This window comes from Hyperolius riggenbachi, chromosome 3, assembly GCF_040937935.1.
Source record: "Hyperolius riggenbachi isolate aHypRig1 chromosome 3, aHypRig1.pri, whole genome shotgun sequence".
NCBI lineage: Eukaryota > Metazoa > Chordata > Amphibia > Anura > Hyperoliidae > Hyperolius > Hyperolius riggenbachi.
The window spans coordinates 40,029,616-40,052,576 of record NC_090648.1 but is presented as its reverse complement, the minus strand read 5'-3'; positions in this window follow the sequence as shown (position 1 = coordinate 40,052,576).

Here is a 22,961-nt window from a genome sequence, read left to right as displayed (position 1 = left end):
CAATTGTTGGCCTGCATCTTTTTTTTGTTTTGTTTGCGTTTCTATGCTTTGTACCTTTTTGGTGAGGATTGGTATGGCTATGGGGAGGAGGAGGCCATTATTTGAATTTGGGGGTATATTTAAATCATTTTAAATATGCCCCTGAGTTTTACTCTGCAGGTTGCAACAATTTGTAATCACCAATCAAGTTCTCTTAAGGGCCAGTTCACACTTGGGGTGCTTTGGTGGGTAGTGTTTCTGCTCATTGCTGATAGCCGGTATTCAGCAAAGCACTGCGGTAAATCCTTGCAGTGCCTGTGATGTGCGTGCATCGCAAAAGTGCACTGCGTGCAACATTTTGCTGGCAGTTAGAACGCCACTATCATTCTCTGGAATGAGACTGAAAAACGCAATCACTGCAACATGGAGCCACAATTGCTTAGTAGAAATGCAATCACACTCCATAGGCGATTGCGATTTGCCTTTTGCGATCCCAGTGTTGAACCCGGCCTAAGGGGGACCAGCTGGATCCCAATTATTTATCAGGTGGTCGTTGTGTTCCCCGACTTTGCACTGGAGGGTGTAAGAGTGGTACCCCTTAAGACCACCTATCCCCATCTTCCCTCTCCAAAACGCTATCCCCTATTCCTCTCTCAACCCCATCCCCTAATCCGCCCTAATAGAGTCTACCTAATCATGGTGGGCCGGCTTACAATCCTATTGGCCAAAATGTGATTTAGTTTTAGCCAACTAGATTAGCCAAAGGACTCTGTTAAAAAAAGAATACAATAAACGATCTTAGATGAAGATTAACTATTTAGGGCCCTTTTCTGTTAAGCACGTTTTGATTTAAAAATTGTGTCGTTTACATTTTTCCAATAGCAACAACACGGCGATGAACATGTAAATTGCATTGCCGGGTTTTTGCTAGTGCAATTGGTATTTTCCAGAATTACAATTGTTGGCCTGCATCTTTTTTGTGTTGTTTGCGTTTCTATGCTTTGTACCTTTTTGGTGAGAATTGGTATGGCTATGGGGAGGAGGAGGCCATTAGTAGAATTTGGGGGTTTATTTAAATCATTTTAAATACACCCTTGAGTTCTACTCTGCAGGTTGCAACAATTTGTAATCACCAATCAAGTTCTCTTAAGGGCCAGTTCACCTTTGTGGTGCTTTGGTGGGTAGTATTTCTGCTCATTGCTGATAGCCGGTATTCAGCAAAGCACTGCGGTAAATCCTTGCAGTGCCTGTGATGTGCGTATATCGCAAAAGTGCACTGCGTGCAACATTTTGCTGGCAGTTAGAACGCCATTCTCATTCTCTGGAATGAGACTGAAAAACGCAACCACTGCAACATGGAGCCACAATTGCTTAGTAGAAATGCAATCACACTCCATAGGCGATTGCGATTTGCCTTTTGCGATCCCAGTGTTGAACCCAGCCTAAGGGGGACCAGCTGGATCCCAATTGTTTATCAGGTGGTCGTTGTGTTCCCTGACTTTGCACTGGAGGGTGTAAGAGTGGTACCCCTTAAGACCACCTATCCCCATCTTCCCTCTCCAAGACGCTATCCACTATTCCTCTCTCAACCCCATCCCCTAATCCGCCCTAATAGAGTCTACCTTACCATGCTGGGCCGGTTTACAATCCTATTGGCCAAAATGTGATTTAGTTTTAGCCAACTAGATTAGCCAAAGGACTCTGTTAAAAAAAGAATATAATCAACGATCTTAGATGGAGATTAACTAATTAGGGCCCTTTTTTATTAAGCACGTTTTGATTTAAAAATATTATCATTCCCATTTTGCCAATAGCAACAGCACGGCGATGAACAGGTAAATTGTATTGCCGGGTTTTTGCTAATGCATTTGGTATTTTCCAGATTTAAACTGTTGGCCTGCATCTTTTTTTGTTTTGTTTGTGTTTCTATGCTTTGTACCTTTTTGGTGAGGATTGGTATGGCTATGGGGAGGAGGAGGCCATTATTAGAATTTGGGAGTATATTTAAATCATTTTAAATATGCCCCTGAGTTCTACTCTGCAGGTTGCAACAATTTCTAATCACCAATCAAGTTCTCTTAAGGGCCAGTTCACACTTGGGGTGCTTTGGTGGGTAGTATTTCTGCTCATTGCTGATAGCCGATATTCAGCAAAGCACTGCGGTAAATCCTTGCAGTACCTGTGATGTGCGTATATCGCAAAACTGCACCGCGTGCAACATTTTGCTGCCAGTTAGAACGCCATTCTCATTCTCTGGAATGAGACCGAAAAACGCAATCACTGCAACATGGAGCCACAATTGCTTAGTAGTAATGCAATCACACTCCATAGGCGATTGCGATTTGCCTTTTGCGATCCCAGTGTTGAACCCGGCCTAAGGGGGACCAGCTGGATCTCAATTATTTATCAGGTGGTCGTTGTGTTCCCCAACTTTGCACTTGAGGGTGTAAGAGTGGTACCCCTTAAGACCACCTATCCCCATCTTCCCTCTCCAAAACGCTATGCCCTTTTCCTCTCTCACTCCCATCCCCTAACCCGCCCTAACAGAGTCTACCTTACCATGGTGGGCCGGCTTACAATCCTATTGGCCAAAATGTGAATTAGTTTTAGCCAACTAGATTAGCCAAATGACTCTGTTAAAAAAAGAATATAATAAACTGTCTTAGATGGAGATTAACTAATTAGGGCCCTTTTCTATTAAGCACATTTTGATTTAAAAATATTATCCTTCCCATTTTGCCAATAGCAACAGCACGGCAATGAGCATGTAACTTGCATTGCCGGGTTTTTGCTAGTGCAATTGGTATTTTCCAGAATTACAACTGTTGGCCTGCATCTTTTTTTGTGTTGTTTGCGTTTCTATGCTTTGTACCTTTTTGGTGAGGATTGGTATGGTTATGGGGAGGAGGAGGCCATTATTTGAATTTGGGGGTATATTTAAATCATTTTAAATATGCCCCTGAGTTCTACTCTGCAGGTTGCAACAATTTCTAATCACCAATCAAGTTCTCTTAAGGGCCAGTTCACACTTGGGGTGCTTTGGTGGGTAGTGTTTCTGCTCATTGCTGATAGCCGGTATTCAGCAAAGCACTGCGGTAAATCCTTGCAGTGCCTGTGATGTGCGTATATCGCAAAAGTGCACTACGTGCAACATTTTGCTGGCAGTTAGAACGCCATTCTCATTCTCTGCAATGAGACTGAAAAACGCAATCACTGCAACATGGAGCCACAATTGCTTAGTAGAAATGCAATCACACTCCATAGGCGATTGCGATTTGCCTATTGCGATCCCAGTGTTGAACCCGGCCTAAGGGGGACCAGCTGGATCCCAATTATTTATCAGGTGGTTGTTGTGTTCTCCGACTTTGCACTTGAGGGTGTAAGAGTGGTACCCCTTAAGACCACCTATCCCCATCTTCCCTCTCCAAAACGCTATGCCCTTTTCCTCTCTCAACCCCATCCCCTAATCCGCCCTAATAGAGTCTACCTAACCATGGTGGGCCGGCTTACAATCCTATTGGCAAAAATGTGATTTAGTTTTAGCCAGCTGGATTAGCTAAAGGACTCTGTTAAAAAAGAATATAATAAACGATCTTAGATGGAGATTAACTAATTAGGGCCCTTTTCTATTAAGCACGTTTCGTTTTAAAAATTGTATCGTTCCCATTTTGCCAATAGCAACAGCACGGTGATGAACAGGTAAATTGCATTGCCGGGTTTTTGCTAGTGCAATTGGTATTTTCCAGAATTACAATTGTTGGCCTGCACCTTTTTTTGTTTTGTTTGCGTTTCTATGCTTTGTACCTTTTTGGTGAGGATTGGTATGGCTATGGGGAGGAGGAGGCCATTATTAGAATTTGGGGGTTTATTTAAATCATTTTAAATACGCCCCTGAGTTCTACTCTGCAGGTTGCAACAATTTGTAATCACCAATCAAGTTCTCTTAAGGGCCAGTTCACACTTGGGGTGATTTGGTGGGTAGTGTTTCTGCTCATTGCTGATAGCCGGTATTCAGCAAAGCACTGCGGTAAATCCTTGCAGTGCCTGTGATGTGCGTATATTGCAAAAGCTCACTGCGTGCAACATTTTGCTGGCAGTTAGAACGCCATTCTCATTCTCTGGAATGAGACCGAAAAACACAATCACTGCAACATGGAGCCACAATTGCTTAGTAGAAATGCAATCACACTCCATAGGCGATTGTGATTTGCCTATTGCGATCCCAGTGTTGAACCCGGCCTAAGGGGGACCAGCTGGATCCCAAATATTTATCAGGTGGTCGTTGTGTTCCCCGACTTTGCACTGGAGGGTGTAAGAGTGGTACCCCTTAAGACCACCTATCCCCATCTTCCCTCTCCAAAACGCTATCCCCTATTCCTCTTTTAACCCCATCCCCTAATCCGCCCTAATAGAGTCTACCTTACCATGGTGGGCCGGCTTACATTCCTATTGGCCAAAATGTAATTTAGTTTTAGCCAACTGGATTAGCCAAAGGACTCTGTTAAAAAAAGAATACAATAAACGATCTTAGATGGAGATTAACTAATTAGGGCCCTTTTCTATTAAGCACGTTTTGATTTAAAAATTGTGTCGTTTACATTTTTCCAATAGCAACAACACGGCGATGAACATGTAAATTGCATTGCCGGGTTTTTGCTAGTGCAATTGGTATTTTCCAGAATTACAATTGTTGGCCTGCATCTTTTTTGTGTTGTTTGCGTTTCTATGCTTTGTACCTTTTTGGTGAGAATTGGTATGGCTATGGGGAGGAGGAGGCCATTAGTAGAATTTGGGGGTTTATTTAAATCATTTTAAATATGCCCCTGAGTTCTACTCTGCAGGTTGCAACAATTTGTAATCACCAATCAAGTTCTCTTAAGGGCCAGTCATTCTCTGGAATGAGACTGAAAAACTCAACCACTGCAACATGGAGCCACAATTGCTTAGTAGAAATGCAATCACACTCCATAGGCGATTGCGATTTGCCTTTTGCGATCCCAGTGTTGAACCCGGCCTAAGGGGGACCAGCTGGATCCCAATTATTTATCAGGTGGTCGTTGTGTTCCCCGACTTTGCACTGGAGGGTGTAAGAGTGGTACCCCTTAAGACCACCTATCCCCATCTTCCCTCTCCAAGACGCTATCCACTATTCCTCTATCAACCCCATCCCCTAATCTGCCCTAATAGAGTCTACCTTACCATGCTGGGCCGGCTTACAATCCTATTGGCCAAAATGTGATTTAGTTTTAGCCAACTAGATTAGCCAAAGGACTCTGTTAAAAAAAGAATATAATCAACGATCTTAGATGGAGAATAACTAATTAGGGCCCTTTTTTATTAAGCACGTTTTGATTTAAAAATATTATAATTCCCATTTTGCCAATAGCAACAGCACGGCGATGAACAGGTAAATTGTATTGCCGGGTTTTTGCTAATGCATTTGGTATTTTCCAGATTTAAACTGTTGGCCTGCATCTTTTTTTTGTTTTGTTTGCGTTTCTATGCTTTGTACCTTTTTGGTGAGGATTGGTATGGCTATGGGGAGGAGGAGGCCATTATTAGAATTTGGGGGTATATTTAAATCATTTTAAATATGCCCCTGAGTTCTACTCTGCAGGTTGCAACAATTTCTAATCATTAATCAAGTTCTCTTAAGGGCCAGTTCACACTTGGGGTGCTTTGGTCGGTAGTGTTTCTGCTCATTGCTGATAGCCGGTATTCAGCAAAGCACTGCGGTAAATCCTTGCAGTGCCTGTGATGTGCGTATATCGCAAAAGTGCCTTGCGTGCAACATTTTGCTGGCTGTTAGAACGCCATTCTCATTCTCTGGAATGAGACAGAAAAACGCAATCACTGCAACATGGAGCCACAATTGCTTAGTAGAAATGCAATCACACTCCATAGGCGATTGTGATTTGTCTTTTGCGAACCCAGTGTTGAACCCGGCCTAAGGGGGACCAGCTGGATCCCAAATATTTATCAGGTGGTCATTGTGTTCCCCGACTTTGCACTGGAGGGTGTAAGAGTGGTACCCTTTAAGACCACCTATCCCCATCTTTCCTCTCCAAAACGCCATCCCCTATTCCTCTCTCACTCCCATCCCCTAACCCTCCCTAATAGAGTCTACCTTACCATGGTGGGCCGGCTTACAATCCTATTGGCCAAAATGTGATTTAGTTTTAGCCAACTAGATTAGACAAAGGACTCTGTTAAAAAAAGAATATAATAAACTATTTTAGATGGAGATTAACTAATTAGGGCCCTTTTTTACTAAGCACGTTTTAATTTAAAAATATTATCATTCCCATTTTGCCAATAGCAAAATCAGGGCAATGAGCATGTAAATTGCATTGCCGGGTTTTTGCTATTGCAATTGGTATTTTCCAGAATTACAACTGTTGGCCTGCATCTTTTTTTTGTTTTGTTTGCATTTCTATGCTTTGTACCTTTTTGGTGAGGATTGGTATTGCTATGGGGAGGAGGAGGCCATTATTAGAATTTGGGGGTTTATTTAAATCATTTTAAATACGCCCCTGAGTTCTACTCTGCAGGTTGCAACAATTTGTAATCACCAATCAAGTTCTCTTAAGGGCCAGTTCACACTTGGGGTGCTTTGGTGGGTAGTGTTTCTGCTCATTGCTGATAGCCGGTATTCAGCAAAGCACTGCGGTAAATCCTTGCAGTGCCTGTGATGTGCGTATATTGCAAAAGCTCACTGCGTGCAACATTTTGCTGGCAGTTAGAACGCCATTCTCATTCTCTGGAATGAGACCGAAAAACACAATCACTGCAACATGGAGCCACAATTGCTTAGTAGAAATGCAATCACACTCCATAGGCGATTGTGATTTGCCTATTGCGATCCCAGTGTTGAACCCGGCCTAAGGGGGACCAGCTGGATCCCAAATATTTATCAGGTGGTCGTTGTGTTCCCCGACTTTGCACTGGAGGGTGTAAGAGTGGTACCCCTTAAGACCACCTATCCCCATCTTCCCTCTCCAAAACGCTATCCCCTATTCCTCTTTTAACCCCATCCCCTAATCCGCCCTAATAGAGTCTACCTTACCATGGTGGGCCGGCTTACATTCCTATTGGCCAAAATGTAATTTAGTTTTAGCCAACTGGATTAGCCAAAGGACTCTGTTAAAAAAAGAATACAATAAACGATCTTAGATGGAGATTAACTAATTAGGGCCCTTTTCTATTAAGCACGTTTTGATTTAAAAATTGTGTCGTTTACATTTTTCCAATAGCAACAACACGGCGATGAACATGTAAATTGCATTGCCGGGTTTTTGCTAGTGCAATTGGTATTTTCCAGAATTACAATTGTTGGCCTGCATCTTTTTTGTGTTGTTTGCGTTTCTATGCTTTGTACCTTTTTGGTGAGAATTGGTATGGCTATGGGGAGGAGGAGGCCATTAGTAGAATTTGGGGGTTTATTTAAATCATTTTAAATATGCCCCTGAGTTCTACTCTGCAGGTTGCAACAATTTGTAATCACCAATCAAGTTCTCTTAAGGGCCAGTCATTCTCTGGAATGAGACTGAAAAACTCAACCACTGCAACATGGAGCCACAATTGCTTAGTAGAAATGCAATCACACTCCATAGGCGATTGCGATTTGCCTTTTGCGATCCCAGTGTTGAACCCGGCCTAAGGGGGACCAGCTGGATCCCAATTATTTATCAGGTGGTCGTTGTGTTCCCCGACTTTGCACTGGAGGGTGTAAGAGTGGTACCCCTTAAGACCACCTATCCCCATCTTCCCTCTCCAAGACGCTATCCACTATTCCTCTATCAACCCCATCCCCTAATCTGCCCTAATAGAGTCTACCTTACCATGCTGGGCCGGCTTACAATCCTATTGGCCAAAATGTGATTTAGTTTTAGCCAACTAGATTAGCCAAAGGACTCTGTTAAAAAAAGAATATAATCAACGATCTTAGATGGAGAATAACTAATTAGGGCCCTTTTTTATTAAGCACGTTTTGATTTAAAAATATTATAATTCCCATTTTGCCAATAGCAACAGCACGGCGATGAACAGGTAAATTGTATTGCCGGGTTTTTGCTAATGCATTTGGTATTTTCCAGATTTAAACTGTTGGCCTGCATCTTTTTTTTGTTTTGTTTGCGTTTCTATGCTTTGTACCTTTTTGGTGAGGATTGGTATGGCTATGGGGAGGAGGAGGCCATTATTAGAATTTGGGGGTATATTTAAATCATTTTAAATATGCCCCTGAGTTCTACTCTGCAGGTTGCAACAATTTCTAATCACCAATCAAGTTCTCTTAAGGGCCAGTTCACACTTGGGGTGCTTTGGTCGGTAGTGTTTCTGCTCATTGCTGATAGCCGGTATTCAGCAAAGCACTGCGGTAAATCCTTGCAGTGCCTGTGATGTGCGTATATCGCAAAAGTGCCTTGCGTGCAACATTTTGCTGGCTGTTAGAACGCCATTCTCATTCTCTGGAATGAGACAGAAAAACGCAATCACTGCAACATGGAGCCACAATTGCTTAGTAGAAATGCAATCACACTCCATAGGCGATTGTGATTTGTCTTTTGCGAACCCAGTGTTGAACCCGGCCTAAGGGGGACCAGCTGGATCCCAAATATTTATCAGGTGGTCATTGTGTTCCCCGACTTTGCACTGGAGGGTGTAAGAGTGGTACCCTTTAAGACCACCTATCCCCATCTTTCCTCTCCAAAACGCCATCCCCTATTCCTCTCTCACTCCCATCCCCTAACCCTCCCTAATAGAGTCTACCTTACCATGGTGGGCCGGCTTACAATCCTATTGGCCAAAATGTGATTTAGTTTTAGCCAACTAGATTAGACAAAGGACTCTGTTAAAAAAAGAATATAATAAACTATTTTAGATGGAGATTAACTAATTAGGGCCCTTTTTTACTAAGCACGTTTTAATTTAAAAATATTATCATTCCCATTTTGCCAATAGCAAAATCAGGGCAATGAGCATGTAAATTGCATTGCCGGGTTTTTGCTATTGCAATTGGTATTTTCCAGAATTACAACTGTTGGCCTGCATCTTTTTTTTGTTTTGTTTGCATTTCTATGCTTTGTACCTTTTTGGTGAGGATTGGTATTGCTATGGGGAGGAGGAGGCCATTATTAGAATTTGGGGGTTTATTTAAATCATTTTAAATACGCCCCTGAGTTCTACTCTGCAGGTTGCAACAATTTGTAATCACCAATCAAGTTCTCTTAAGGGCCAGTTCACACTTGGGGTGCTTTGGTGGGTAGTGTTTCTGCTCATTGCTGATAGCTGGTATTCAGCAAAGCACTGCGGTAAATCCTTGCAGTGCCTGTGATGTGCGTATATCGCAAAAGTACACTGCGTGCAACATTTTGCTGGCAGTTAGAACGCCATTCTCATTCTCTGGAATGAGACCGAAAAACGCAATCGCTGCAACATGGAGCCACAATTGCTTAGTAGAAATGCAATCACACTCCATAGGCGATTGTGATTTGCCTTTTGCGAACCCAGTGTTGAACCCGGCCTAAAGGGGACCAGCTGGATCCCAAATATTTATCAGGTGGTCGTTGTGTTCCCCGACTTTGCACTGGAGGGTGTAAGAGTGGTACCCTTTAAGACCACCTATTCCCATCTTTCCTCTCCAAAACGCCATCCCCTATTCCTCTCTCACTCTCATCCCCTAACCCTCCCTAATAGAGTCTACCTTACCATGGTGGGCCGGCTTACAATCCTATTGGCCAAAATGTGATTTAGTTTTAGCCAACTAGATTAGACAAAGGACTCTGTTAAAAAAAGAATATAATAAACTATTTTAGATGGAGATTAACTAATTAGGGCCCTTTTTTACTAAGCACGTTTTAATTTAAAAATATTATCATTCCCATTTTGCCAATAGCAAAACCAGGGCAATGAGCATGTAAATTGCATTGCCGGGTTTTTGCTATTGCAATTGGTATTTTCCAGAATTACAACTGTTGGCCTGCATCTTTTTTTTGTTTTGTTTGCGTTTCTATGCTTTGTACCTTTTTGGTGAGGATTGGTATGGCTATGGGGAGGAGGAGGCCATTATTAGAATTTGGGGGTTTATTTAAATCATTTTAAATACGCCCCTGAGTTCTACTCTGCAGGTTGCAACAATTTGTAATCACCAATCAAGTTCTCTTAAGGGCCAGTTCACACTTGGGGTGCTTTGGTGGGTAGTGTTTCTGCTCATTGCTGATAGCTGGTATTCAGCAAAGCACTGCGGTATATCCTTGCAGTGCCTGTGATGTGCGTATATCGCAAAAGTGCACTGCGTGCAACATTTTGCTGGCAATTTGAACGCCATTCTCATTCTCTGGAATGAGACCAAAAAACGCAATCGCTGCAACATGGAGCCACAATTGCTTAGTAGAAATGCAATCACACTCCATAGGCGATTATGATTTGCCTTTTGCGAACCCAGTGTTGAACCCGGCCTAAGGGGGACCAGCTGGATCCCAAATATTTATCAGGTGGTCGTTGTGTTCCCCGACTTTGCACTGGAGGGTGTAAGAGTGGTACCCTTTAAGACCACCTATCCCCATCTTTCCTCTCCAAAACGCCATCCCCTATTCCTCTCTCACTCCCATCCCCTAACCCTCCCTAATAGAGTCTACCTTACCATGGTGGGCCGGCTTACAATCCTATTGGCCAAAATGTGATTTAGTTTTAGCCAACTAGATTAGCCAAAGGACTCTGTTAAAAAAGAATATAATAAACTATTTTAGATGGAGATTAACTAATTAGGGCCCTTTTTTATTAAGCACATTTTAATTTAAAAATATTATCATTCCCATTTTGCCAATAGCAAAACCAGGGCAATGAGCATGTAAATTGCATTGCCGGCTTTTTGCTAGTGCAATTGGTATTTTCCAGAATTACAACTGTTGGCCTGCATCTTTTTTTTTGTTTTGATTGCGTTTCTATGCTTTGTACCTTTTTGGTGAGGATTGGTATGGCTATGGGGAGGAGGAGGCCATTATTAGAATTTGGGGGTTTATTTAAATCATTTTAAATACGCCCCTGAGTTCTACTCTGCAGGTTGCAACAATTTGTAATCACCAATCAAGTTCTCTTAAGGGCCAGTTCACACTTGGGGTGCTTTGGTGGGTAGTGTTTCTGCTCATTGCTGATAGCCGGTATTCAGCAAAGCACTGCGGTAAATCCTTGCAGTGCCTGTGATGTGCGTATATCGCAAAAGTGCACTGCGTGCAACATTTTGCTGGCAGTTAGAACGCCATTCTCATTCTCTGGAATGAGACCGAAAAACGCAATCGCTGCAACATGGAGCCACAATTGCTTAGTAGAAATGCAATCACACTCCATAGGCGATTGTGATTTGCCGTTTGCGATCCCAGTTTTGAACCCGGCCTATTGGGACCAGCTGGATCCCAATCATTTATCAGGTGGTCGTTGAGTTCCCCGACTTTGCACTGGAGGGTGTAAGAGTGGTACCCTTTAAGACCACCTATCCCCATCTTTCCTCTCCAAAACGCCATCCCCTATTCCTCTCTCACTCCCATCCCCTAACCCGCCATAACAGAGTCTACCTTACCATGGTGGGCTGGCTTACAATCCTATTGGCCAAAATGTGATTTAGTTTTAGCCAACTAGATTAAACAAAGGACTCTGTTAAAAAAAGAATATAATAAACTATTTTAGATGGAGATTAACTAATTAGGGCCCTTTTTTATTAAGCACGTTTTAATTTAAAAATATTATAATTCCCATTTTGCCAATAGCAAAACCAGGGCAATGAGCATGTAAATTGCATTGCCGGGTTTTTGCTAGTGCAATTGGTATTTTCCAGAATTACAACTGTTGGCCTGCATCTTTTTTTTGTTTTGTTTGCGTTTCTATGCTTTGTACCTTTTTGGTGAGGATTGGTATTGCTATGGGGAGGAGGAGGCCATTATTAGAATTTGGGGGTTTATTTAAATCATTTTAAATACGCCCCTGAGTTCTACTCTGCAGGTTGCAACAATTTGTAATCACCAATCAAGTTCTCTTAAGGGCCAGTTCACACTTGGGGTGCTTTGGTGGGTAGTGTTTCTGCTCATTGCTGATAGCTGGTATTCAGCAAAGCACTGCGGTAAATCCTTGCAGTGCCTGTGATGTGCGTATATCGCAAAAGTACACTGCGTGCAACATTTTGCTGGCAGTTAGAACGCCATTCTCATTCTCTGGAATGAGACCGAAAAACGCAATCGCTGCAACATGGAGCCACAATTGCTTAGTAGAAATGCAATCACACTCCATAGGCGATTGTGATTTGCCTTTTGCGAACCCAGTGTTGAACCCGGCCTAAAGGGGACCAGCTGGATCCCAAATATTTATCAGGTGGTCGTTGTGTTCCCCGACTTTGCACTGGAGGGTGTAAGAGTGGTACCCTTTAAGACCACCTATTCCCATCTTTCCTCTCCAAAACGCCATCCCCTATTCCTCTCTCACTCTCATCCCCTAACCCTCCCTAATAGAGTCTACCTTACCATGGTGGGCCGGCTTACAATCCTATTGGCCAAAATGTGATTTAGTTTTAGCCAACTAGATTAGACAAAGGACTCTGTTAAAAAAAGAATATAATAAACTATTTTAGATGGAGATTAACTAATTAGGGCCCTTTTTTACTAAGCACGTTTTAATTTAAAAATATTATCATTCCCATTTTGCCAATAGCAAAACCAGGGCAATGAGCATGTAAATTGCATTGCCGGGTTTTTGCTATTGCAATTGGTATTTTCCAGAATTACAACTGTTGGCCTGCATCTTTTTTTTGTTTTGTTTGCGTTTCTATGCTTTGTACCTTTTTGGTGAGGATTGGTATGGCTATGGGGAGGAGGAGGCCATTATTAGAATTTGGGGGTTTATTTAAATCATTTTAAATACGCCCCTGAGTTCTACTCTGCAGGTTGCAACAATTTGTAATCACCAATCAAGTTCTCTTAAGGGCCAGTTCACACTTGGGGTGCTTTGGTGGGTAGTGTTTCTGCTCATTGCTGATAGCTGGTATTCAGCAAAGCACTGCGGTATATCCTTGCAGTGCCTGTGATGTGCGTATATCGCAAAAGTGCACTGCGTGCAACATTTTGCTGGCAATTTGAACGCCATTCTCATTCTCTGGAATGAGACCAAAAAACGCAATCGCTGCAACATGGAGCCACAATTGCTTAGTAGAAATGCAATCACACTCCATAGGCGATTGTGATTTGCCTTTTGCGAACCCAGTGTTGAACCCGGCCTAAGGGGGACCAGCTGGATCCCAAATATTTATCAGGTGGTCGTTGTGTTCCCCGACTTTGCACTGGAGGGTGTAAGAGTGGTACCCTTTAAGACCACCTATCCCCATCTTTCCTCTCCAAAACGCCATCCCCTATTCCTCTCTCACTCCCATCCCCTAACCCTCCCTAATAGAGTCTACCTTACCATGGTGGGCCGGCTTACAATCCTATTGGCCAAAATGTGATTTAGTTTTAGCCAACTAGATTAGCCAAAGGACTCTGTTAAAAAAAGAATATAATAAACTATTTTAGATGGAGATTAACTAATTAGGGCCCTTTTTTATTAAGCACGTTTTAATTTAAAAATATTATCATTCCCATTTTGCCAATAGCAAAACCAGGGCAATGAGCATGTAAATTGCATTGCCGGGTTTTTGCTAGTGCAATTGGTATTTTCCAGAATTACAACTGTTGGCCTGCATCTTTTTTTTGTTTTGTTTGCGTTTCTATGCTTTGTACCTTTTTGGTGAGGATTGGTATGGCTATGGGGAGGAGGAGGCCATTATTAGAATTTGTGGGTTTATTTAAATCATTTTAAATATGCCCCTGAGTTCTACTCTGCAGGTTGCAACAATTTGTAATCACCAATCAAGTTCTCTTAAGGGCCAGTTCACACTTGGGGTGCTTTGGTGGGTAGTGTTTCTGCTCATTGCTGATAGCTGGTATTCAGCAAAGCACTGCGGTAAATCCTTGCATTGCCTGTGATGTGCGTATATCGCAAAAGTGCACTGCGTGCAACATTTTGCTGGCAGTTAGAACGCCATTCTCATTCTCTGGAATGAGACCGAAAAACGCAATCGCTGCAACATGGAGCCACAATTGCTTAGTAGAAATGCAATCACACTCCATAGGCGATTGTGATTTGCCTTTTGCGAACCCAGTGTTGAACCCGGCCTAAGGGGGACCAGCTGGATCCCAAATATTTATCAGGTGGTCGTTGTGTTCCCCGACTTTGCACTGGAGGGTGTAAGAGTGGTACCCTTTAAGACCACCTATCCCCATCTTTCCTCTCCAAAACGCCATCCCCTATTCCTCTCTCACTCCCATCCCCTAACCCTCCCTAATAAAGTCTACCTTACCATGGTGGGCCGGCTTACAATCCTATTGGCCAAAATGTGATTTAGTTTTAGCCAACTAGATTAGCCAAAGGACTCTGTTAAAAAAAGAATATAATAAACGATTTTAGATGGAGATTAACTAATTAGGGCCCTTTTCTATTAAGCACGGTTCGTTTTAAAAATTGTATCGTTCCCATTTTGCCAATAGCAACAGCACGGCGATGAACAGGTAAATTGCATTGCCGGGTTTTTACTAGTGCAATTGGTATTTTCCAGAATTACAATTGTTGGCCTGCATCTTTTTTTGTGTTGTTTGCGTTTCTATGCTTTGTACCTTTTTGGTGAGGATTGGTATGGCTATGGGGAGGAGGAGGCCATTTTTTGAATTTGGGGGTATATTTAAATCGTTTTAAATATGCCCCTGAGTTCTACTCTGCAGGTTGCAACAATTTCTAATCACCAATCAAGTTCTCTTAAGGGCCAGTTCACACTTGGGGTGCTTTGGTGGGTAGTGTTTCTGCTCATTGCTGATAGCCGGTATTCAGCAAAGCACTGCGGTAAATCCTTGCAGTGCCTGTGATGTGCGTATATCGCAAAAGTGCACTGCGTGCAACATTTTGCTGGCAGTTAGAACGCCATTCTCATTCTCTGGAATGAGACCGAAAAACGCAATCACTGCAACATGGAGCCACAATTGCTTAGTTGAAATGCAATCACACTCCATAGGCGATTGCGATTTGCCTTTTGCAATCCCAGTGTTGAACCCGGCCTAAGGGGGGCCAGCTGGATCCCAATTATTTATCAGGTGGTCATTGTGTTCCCGACTCTGCACTTGAGGGTGTAAGAATGGTACCCCTTAAGACAGCCTATCCCCATCTTCCCTCTCCAAAACGCCATCCCCTATTCCTCTCTCACTCCCATCCCCTAATCTGCCCTAATAGAATCTACCTAATCATGGTGGGCCGGCTTACAATCCTATTGGCCAAAATGTGATTTAGTTTTAGCCAACTGGATTAGCCAAAGGACTCTGTTAAAAAAAGAATACAATAAACGATCTTAGATGGAGATTAACTAATTAGGGCCCTTTTCTATTAAGCACGTTTTGATTTAAAAATTGTGTCGTTTACATTTTTCCAATAGCAACAACACGGCGATGAACATGTAAATTGCATTGCCGGGTTTTTGCTAGTGCAATTGGTATTTTCCAGAATTACAATTGTTGGCCTGCACCTTTTTTTGTTTTGTTTGCGTTTCTATGCTTTGTACCTTTTTGGTGAGGATTGGTATGGCTATGGGGAGGAGGAGGCCATTATTTGAATTTGGGGGTTTATTTAAATCATTTTAAATACGCCCCTGAGTTCTACTCTGCAGGTTGCAACAATTTGTAATCACCAATCAAGTTCTCTTAAGGGCCAGTTCACACTTGGGGTGATTTGGTGGGTAGTGTTTCTGATCATTGCTGATAGCCGGTATTCAGCAAAGCACTGCGGTAAATCCTTGCAGTGCCTGTGATGTGCGTATATTGCAAAAGTGCACTGCGTGCAACATTTTGCTGGCAGTTAGAACGCCATTCTCATTCTCTGGAATGAGACCGAAAAACGCAATCACTGCAACATGGAGCCACAATTGCTTAGTAGAAATGCAATCACACTCCATAGGCGATTGTGATTTGCCTATTGCGATCCCAGTGTTGAACCCGGCCTAAGGGGGACCAGCTGGATCCCAAATATTTATCAGGTGGTCGTTGTGTTCCCCGACTTTGCACTGGAGGGTGTAAGAGTGGTACCCCTTAAGACCACCTATCCCCATCTTCCCTCTCTAAAACACTATCCCCTATTCCTCTTTTAACCCCATCCCCTAATCCGCCCTCATAGAGTCTACCTTACCATGGTGGGCCGGCTTACAATCCTATTGGCCAAAATGTAATTTAGTTTTAGCCAACTGGATTAGCCAAAGGACTCTGTTAAAAAAAGAATACAATAAACGATCTTAGATGGAGATTAAATAATTAGTGCCCTTTTCTATTAAGCACGTTTTGATTTAAAAATTGTGTCGTTTACATTTTTCCAATAGCAACAACACGGCGATGAACATGTAAATTGCATTGCCGGGTTTTTGCTAGTGCAATTGGTATTTTCCAGAATTACAATTGTTGGCCTGCATCTTTTTTGTGTTGTTTGCGTTTCTATGCTTTGTACCTTTTTGGTGAGAATTGGTATGGCTATGGGGAGGAGGAGGCCATTAGTAGAATTTGGGGGTTTATTTAAATCATTTTAAATACGCCCCTGAGTTCTACTCTGCAGGTTGCAACAATTTGTAATCACCAATCAAGTTCTCTTAAGGGCCAGTCATTCTCTGGAATGAGACTGAAAAACGCAACCACTGCAACATGGAGCCACAATTGCTTAGTAGAAATGCAATCACACTCCATAGGCGATTGCGATTTGCTTTTGCGATCCCAGTGTTGAACCCGGCCTAAGGGGGACCAGCTGGATCCCAATTATTTATCAGGTGGTCGTTGTGTTCCCCGACTTTGCACTGGAGGGTGTAAGAGTGGTACCCCTTAAGACCACCTATCCCCATCTTCCCTCTCCAAGACGCTATCCACTATTCCTCTCTCAACCCCATCCCCTAATCCGCCCTAATAGAGTCTACCTTACCATGCTGGGCCGGCTTACAATCCTATTGGCCAAAATGTGATTTAGTTTTAGCCAACTAGATTAGCCAAAGGACTCTGTTAAAAAAAGAATATAATCAACGATCTTAGATGGAGATTAACTAATTAGGGCCCTTTTTTATTAAGCACGTTTTGATTTAAAAATATTATCATTCCCATCTTGCCAATAGCAACAGCACGGCAATGAGCATGTAACTTGCATTGCTGGGTTTTTGCTAGTGCAATTGGTATTTTCCAGAATTACAACTGTTGGCCTGCATCTTTTTTTGTGTTGTTTGCGTTTCTATGCTTTGTACCTTTTTGGTGAGGATTGGTATGGGTATGGGGAGGAGGAGGCCATTATTTGAATTTGGGGGTATATTTAAATCATTTTAAATATGCCCCTAAGTTCTACTCTGCAGGTTGCAACAATTTGTAATCACCAATCAAGTTCTCTTAAGGGCCAGTTCACACTTGGGGTGCTTTGGTGGGTAGTGTTTCTGCTCATTGCTGATAGCTGGTATTCAGCAAAGCACTGCGGTAAATCCTTGCAGTGCCTGTGATGTGCGTATATCGCAAAAGTGCACTGCGTGCAACATTTTGCTGGCAGTTAGACCGCCATTCTCATTCTCTGGAATGAGACCGAAAAACGCAATCGCTGCAACATGGAGCCACAATTGCTTAGTAGAAATGCAATCACACTCCATAGGCGATTGCGATTTGCCGTTTGCGATCCCAGTTTTGAACCCGGCCTATTGGGACCAGCTGGATCCCAATCATTTATCAGGTGGTCGTTGAGTTCCCCGACTTTGCACTGGAAGGTGTAAGAGTGGTACCCTTTAAGACCACCTGTCCCCATCTTTCCTCTCCAAAACGCCATCCCCTATTCCTCTCTCACTCCCATCCCCTAACCCGCCATAACAGAGTCTACCTTACCATGGTGGGCTGGCTTACAATCCTTTTGGCCAAAATGTGATTTAGTTTTAGCCAATTAGATTAGACAAAGGACTCTGTTGAAAAAAGAATATAATAAACTATTTTAGATGGAGATTAACTAATTAGGGCCCTTTTTTATTAAGCACGTTTTAATTTAAAAATATTATCATTCCCATTTTGCCAATAGCAAAACCAGGGCAATGAGCATGTAAATTGCATTGCCGGGTTTTTGCTAGTGCAATTGGTATTTTCCAGAATTACAACTGTTGGCCTGCATCTTTTTTTTGTTTTGTTTGCGTTTCTATGCTTTGTACCTTTTTGGTGAGGATTGGTATGGCTATGGGGAGGAGGAGGCCATTATTAGAATTTGGGGGTTTATTTAAATCATTTTAAATAGGCCCCTGAGTTCTACTCTGCAGGTTGCAACAATTTGTAATCACCAATCAAGTTCTCTTAAGGGCCAGTTCACACTTGGGGTGCTTTGGTGGGTAGTGTTTCTGCTCATTGCTGATAGCTGGTATTCAGCAAAGCACTGCGGTAAATCCTTGCAGTGCCTGTGATGTGCGTATATCGCAAAAGTGCACTGCGTGCAACATTTTGCTGGCAGTTAGAACGCCATTCTCATTCTCTGGAATGAGACCGAAAAACGCAATCGCTGCAACATGGAGCCACAATTGCTTAGTAGAAATGCAATCACACTCCATAGGCGATTGTGATTTGCCTTTTGCGAACCCAGTGTTGAACCCGGCCTAAGGGGGACCAGCTGGATCCCAAATATTTATCAGGTGGTCGTTGTGTTCCCCGACTTTGCACTGGAGGGTGTAAGAGTGGTACCCTTTAAGACCACCTATCCCCATCTTTCCTCTCCAAAACGCCATCCCCTATTCCTCTCTCACTCCCATCCCCTAACCCTCCCTAATAGAGTCTACCTTACCATGGTGGGCCGGCTTACAATCCTATTGGCCAAAATGTGATTTAGTTTTAGCCAACTAGATTAGCCAAAGGACTCTATTAAAAAAATAATATAATAAACTATTTTAGATGGAGATTAACTAATTAGGGCCCTTTTTTATTAAGCACGTTTTAATTTAAAAATATTATCATTCCCATTTTGCCAATAGCAAAACCAGGGCAATGAGCATGTAAATTGCATTGCCGGGTTTTTGCTATTGCAATTGGTATTTTCCAGAATTACAACTGTTGGCCTGCATCTTTTTTTTGTTTTGTTTGCGTTTCTATGCTTTGTACCTTTTTGGTGAGGATTGGTATGGCTATGGGGAGGAGGAGGCCATTATTAGAATTTGGGGGTTTATTTAAATCATTTTAAATACGCCCCTGAGTTCTACTCTGCAGGTTGCAACAATTTCTAATCACCAATCAAGTTCTCTTAAGGGCCAGTTCACACTTGGGGTGCTTTGGTGGGTAGTGTTTCTGCTCATTGCTGATAGCTGGTATTCAGCAAAGCACTGCGGTAAATCCTTGCAGTGCCTGTGATGTGCGTATATCGCAAAAGTGCACTGCGTGCAACATTTTGCTGGCAGTTAGAACACCATTCTCATTCTCTGGAATGAGACCGAAAAACGCAATCGCTGCAACATGGAGCCACAATTGCTTAGTAGAAATGCAATCACATTCCATAGGCGATTGTGATTTGCCTTTTGCGAACCCAGTGTTGAACCCGGCCTAAGGGGGACCAGCTGGATCCCAAATATTTATCAGGTGGTCGTTGTGTTCCCCGACTTTGCACTGGAGGGTGTAAGAGTGGTACCCTTTAAGACCACCTATCCCCATCTTTCCTCTCCAAAACGCCATCCCCTATTCCTCTCTCACTCCCATCCCCTAACCCTCCCTAATAGAGTCTATCTTACCATGGTGGGCCGGCTTACAATCCTATTGGCCAAAATGTGATTTAGTTTTAGCCAACTAGATTAGCCAAAGGACTCTGTTAAAAAAGAATATAATAAACGATCTTAGATGGAGATTAACTAATTAGGGCCCTTTTCTATTAAGCACGTTTCGTTTTAAAAATTGTATCGTTCCCATTTTGCCAATAGCAACAGCACGGTGATGAACAGGTAAATTGCATTGCCAGGTTTTTACTAGTGCAATTGGTATTTTCCAGAATTACAATTGTTGGCCTGCATCTTTTTTGTGTTGTTTACGTTTCTATGCTTTGTACCTTTTTGGTGAGAATTGGTATGGCTATGGGGAGGAGGAGGCCATTAGTAGAATTTCGGGGGTTTATTTAAATCATTTTAAATACGCCCCTGAGTTCTACTCTGCAGGTTGCAACAATTTGTAATCACCAATCAAGTTCTCTTAAGGGCCAGTTCACACTTGGGGTGCTTTGGTGGGTAGTATTTCTGCTCATTGCTGATAGCCGTTATTCAGCAAAGCACTGCGGTAAATCCTTGCAGTGCCTGTGATGTGCGTATATCGCAAAAGTGCACTGCGTGCAACATTTTGCTGGCAGTTAGAACGCCATTCTCATTCTCTGGAATGAGACTGAATAACACAACCACTGCAACATGGAGCCACAATTGCTTAGTAGAAATGCAATCACACTCCATAGGCGATTGCGATTTGCCTTTTGCGATCCCAGTGTTGAACCCGGCCTAAGGGGGACCAGCTGGATCCCAATTATTTATCAGGTGGTCGTTGTGTTCCCCGACTTTGCACTGGAGGGTGTAAGAGTGGTACCCCTTAAGACCACCTATCCCCATCTTCCCTCTCCAAGACGCTATCCACTATTCCTCTCTCAACCCCATCCCCTAATCCGCCCTAATAGAGTCTACCTTACCATGCTGGGCCGGCTTACAATCCTATTGGCCAAAATGTGATTTAGTTTTAGCCAACTAGATTAGCCAAAGGACTCTGTTAAAAAAAGAATATAATCAACGATCTTAGATGGAGAATTAGGGCCCTTTTTTATTAAGCACGTTTTGATTTAAAAATATTATCATTCCCATTTTGCCAATAGCAACAGCACGGCGATGAACAGGTAAATTGTATTGCCGGGTTTTTGCTAATGCATTTGGTATTTTCCAGATTTAAACTGTTGGCCTGCATCTTTTTTTGTTTTGTTTGCGTTTCTATGCTTTGTACCTTTTTGGTGAGGATTGGTATGGCTATGGGGAGGAGGAGGCCATTATTAGAATTTGGGGGTATATTTAAATCATTTTAAATATGCCCCTGAGTTCTACTCTGCAGGTTGCAACAATTTCTAATCACCAATCAAGTTCTCTTAAGGGCCAGTTCACACTTGGGGTGCTTTGGTGGGTAGTGTTTCTGCTCATTGCTGATAGCCAATATTCAGCAAAGCACTGCGGTAAATCCTTGCAGTACCTGTGATGTGCGTATATCGCAAAACTGCACCGCGTGCAACATTTTGCTGCCAGTTAGAACACCATTCTCATTCTCTGGAATGAGACCAAAAAACGCAATCACTGCAACATGGAGCCACAATTGCTTAGTAGAAATGCAATCACACTCCATAGGCGATTGCGATTTGCCTTTTGCGATCCCAGTGTTGAACCCGGCCTAAGGGGGACCAGCTGGATCTCAATTATTTATCAGGTGGTCGTTGTGTTCCCCAACTTTGCACTTGAGGGTGTAAGAGTGGTACCCCTTAAGACAACCTATCCCCATCTTCCCTCTCCAAAACGCCATCCCCTATTCCTCTCTCACTCCCATCCCCTAACCCGCCCTAACAGAGTCTACCTTACCATGGTGGGCCGGCTTACAATCCTATTGGCCAAAATGTGATTTAGTTTTAGCCAACTAGATTAGCCAAATGACTCTGTTAAAAAAAGAATATAATAAACTGTCTTAGATGGAGATTAACTAATTAGGGCCCTTTTTTATTAAGCACATTTTGATTTAAAAATATTATCATTCCCATTTTGCCAATAGCAACAGCACGGCAATGAGCATGTAACTTGCATTGCCGGGTTTTTGCTAGTGCAATTGGTATTTTCCAGAATTACAACTGTTGGCCTGCATCTTTTTTTGTGTTGTTTGCGTTTCTATGCTTTGTACCTTTTTGGTGAGGATTGGTATGGTTATGGGGAGGAGGAGGCCATTATTTGAATTTGGGGGTATATTTAAATCATTTTAAATATGCCCCTGAGTTCTACTCTGCAGGTTGCAACAATTTGTAATCACCAATCAAGTTCTCTTAAGGGCCAGTTCACACTTGGGGTGCTTTGGTGGGTAGTGTTTTTGCTCATTGCTGATAGCCGGTATTCAGCAAAGCACTGCGGTAAATCCTTGCAGTGCCTGTGATGTGCGTATATCGCAAAAGTGCACTGCGTGCAACATTTTGCTGGCAGTTAGAACGCCATTCTCATTCTCTGGAATGAGACCAAAAAACGCAATCACTGCAACATGGAGCCACAATTGCTTAGTAGAAATGCAATCACACTCCATAGGCGATTGCGATTTGCCTTTTGCGAACCCAGTGTTGAACCCTGCCTAAGGGGGACCAGCTGGATCCCAAATATTTATCAGGTGGTCGTTGTGTTCCCCGACTTTGCACTGGAGGGTGTAAGAGTGGTACCCTTTAAGACCACCTATCCCCATCTTTCCTCTCCAAAACGCCATCCCCTATTCCTCTCTCACTCCCATCCCCTAACCCTCCCTAATAGAGTCTACCTTACCATGGTGGGCCGGCTTACAATCCTATTGGCCAAAATGTGATTTAGTTTTAGCCAACTAGATTAGCCAAAGGACTCTATTAAAAAAATAATATAATAAACTATTTTAGATGGAGATTAACTAATTAGGGCCCTTTTTTATTAAGCACGTTTTAATTTAAAAATATTATCATTCCCATTTTGCCAATAGCAAAACCAGGGCAATGAGCATGTAAATTGCATTGCCGGGTTTTTGCTATTGCAATTGGTATTTTCCAGAATTACAACTGTTGGCCTGCATCTTTTTTTTGTTTTGTTTGCGTTTCTATGCTTTGTACCTTTTTGGTGAGGATTGGTATGGCTATGGGGAGGAGGAGGCCATTATTAGAATTTGGGGGTT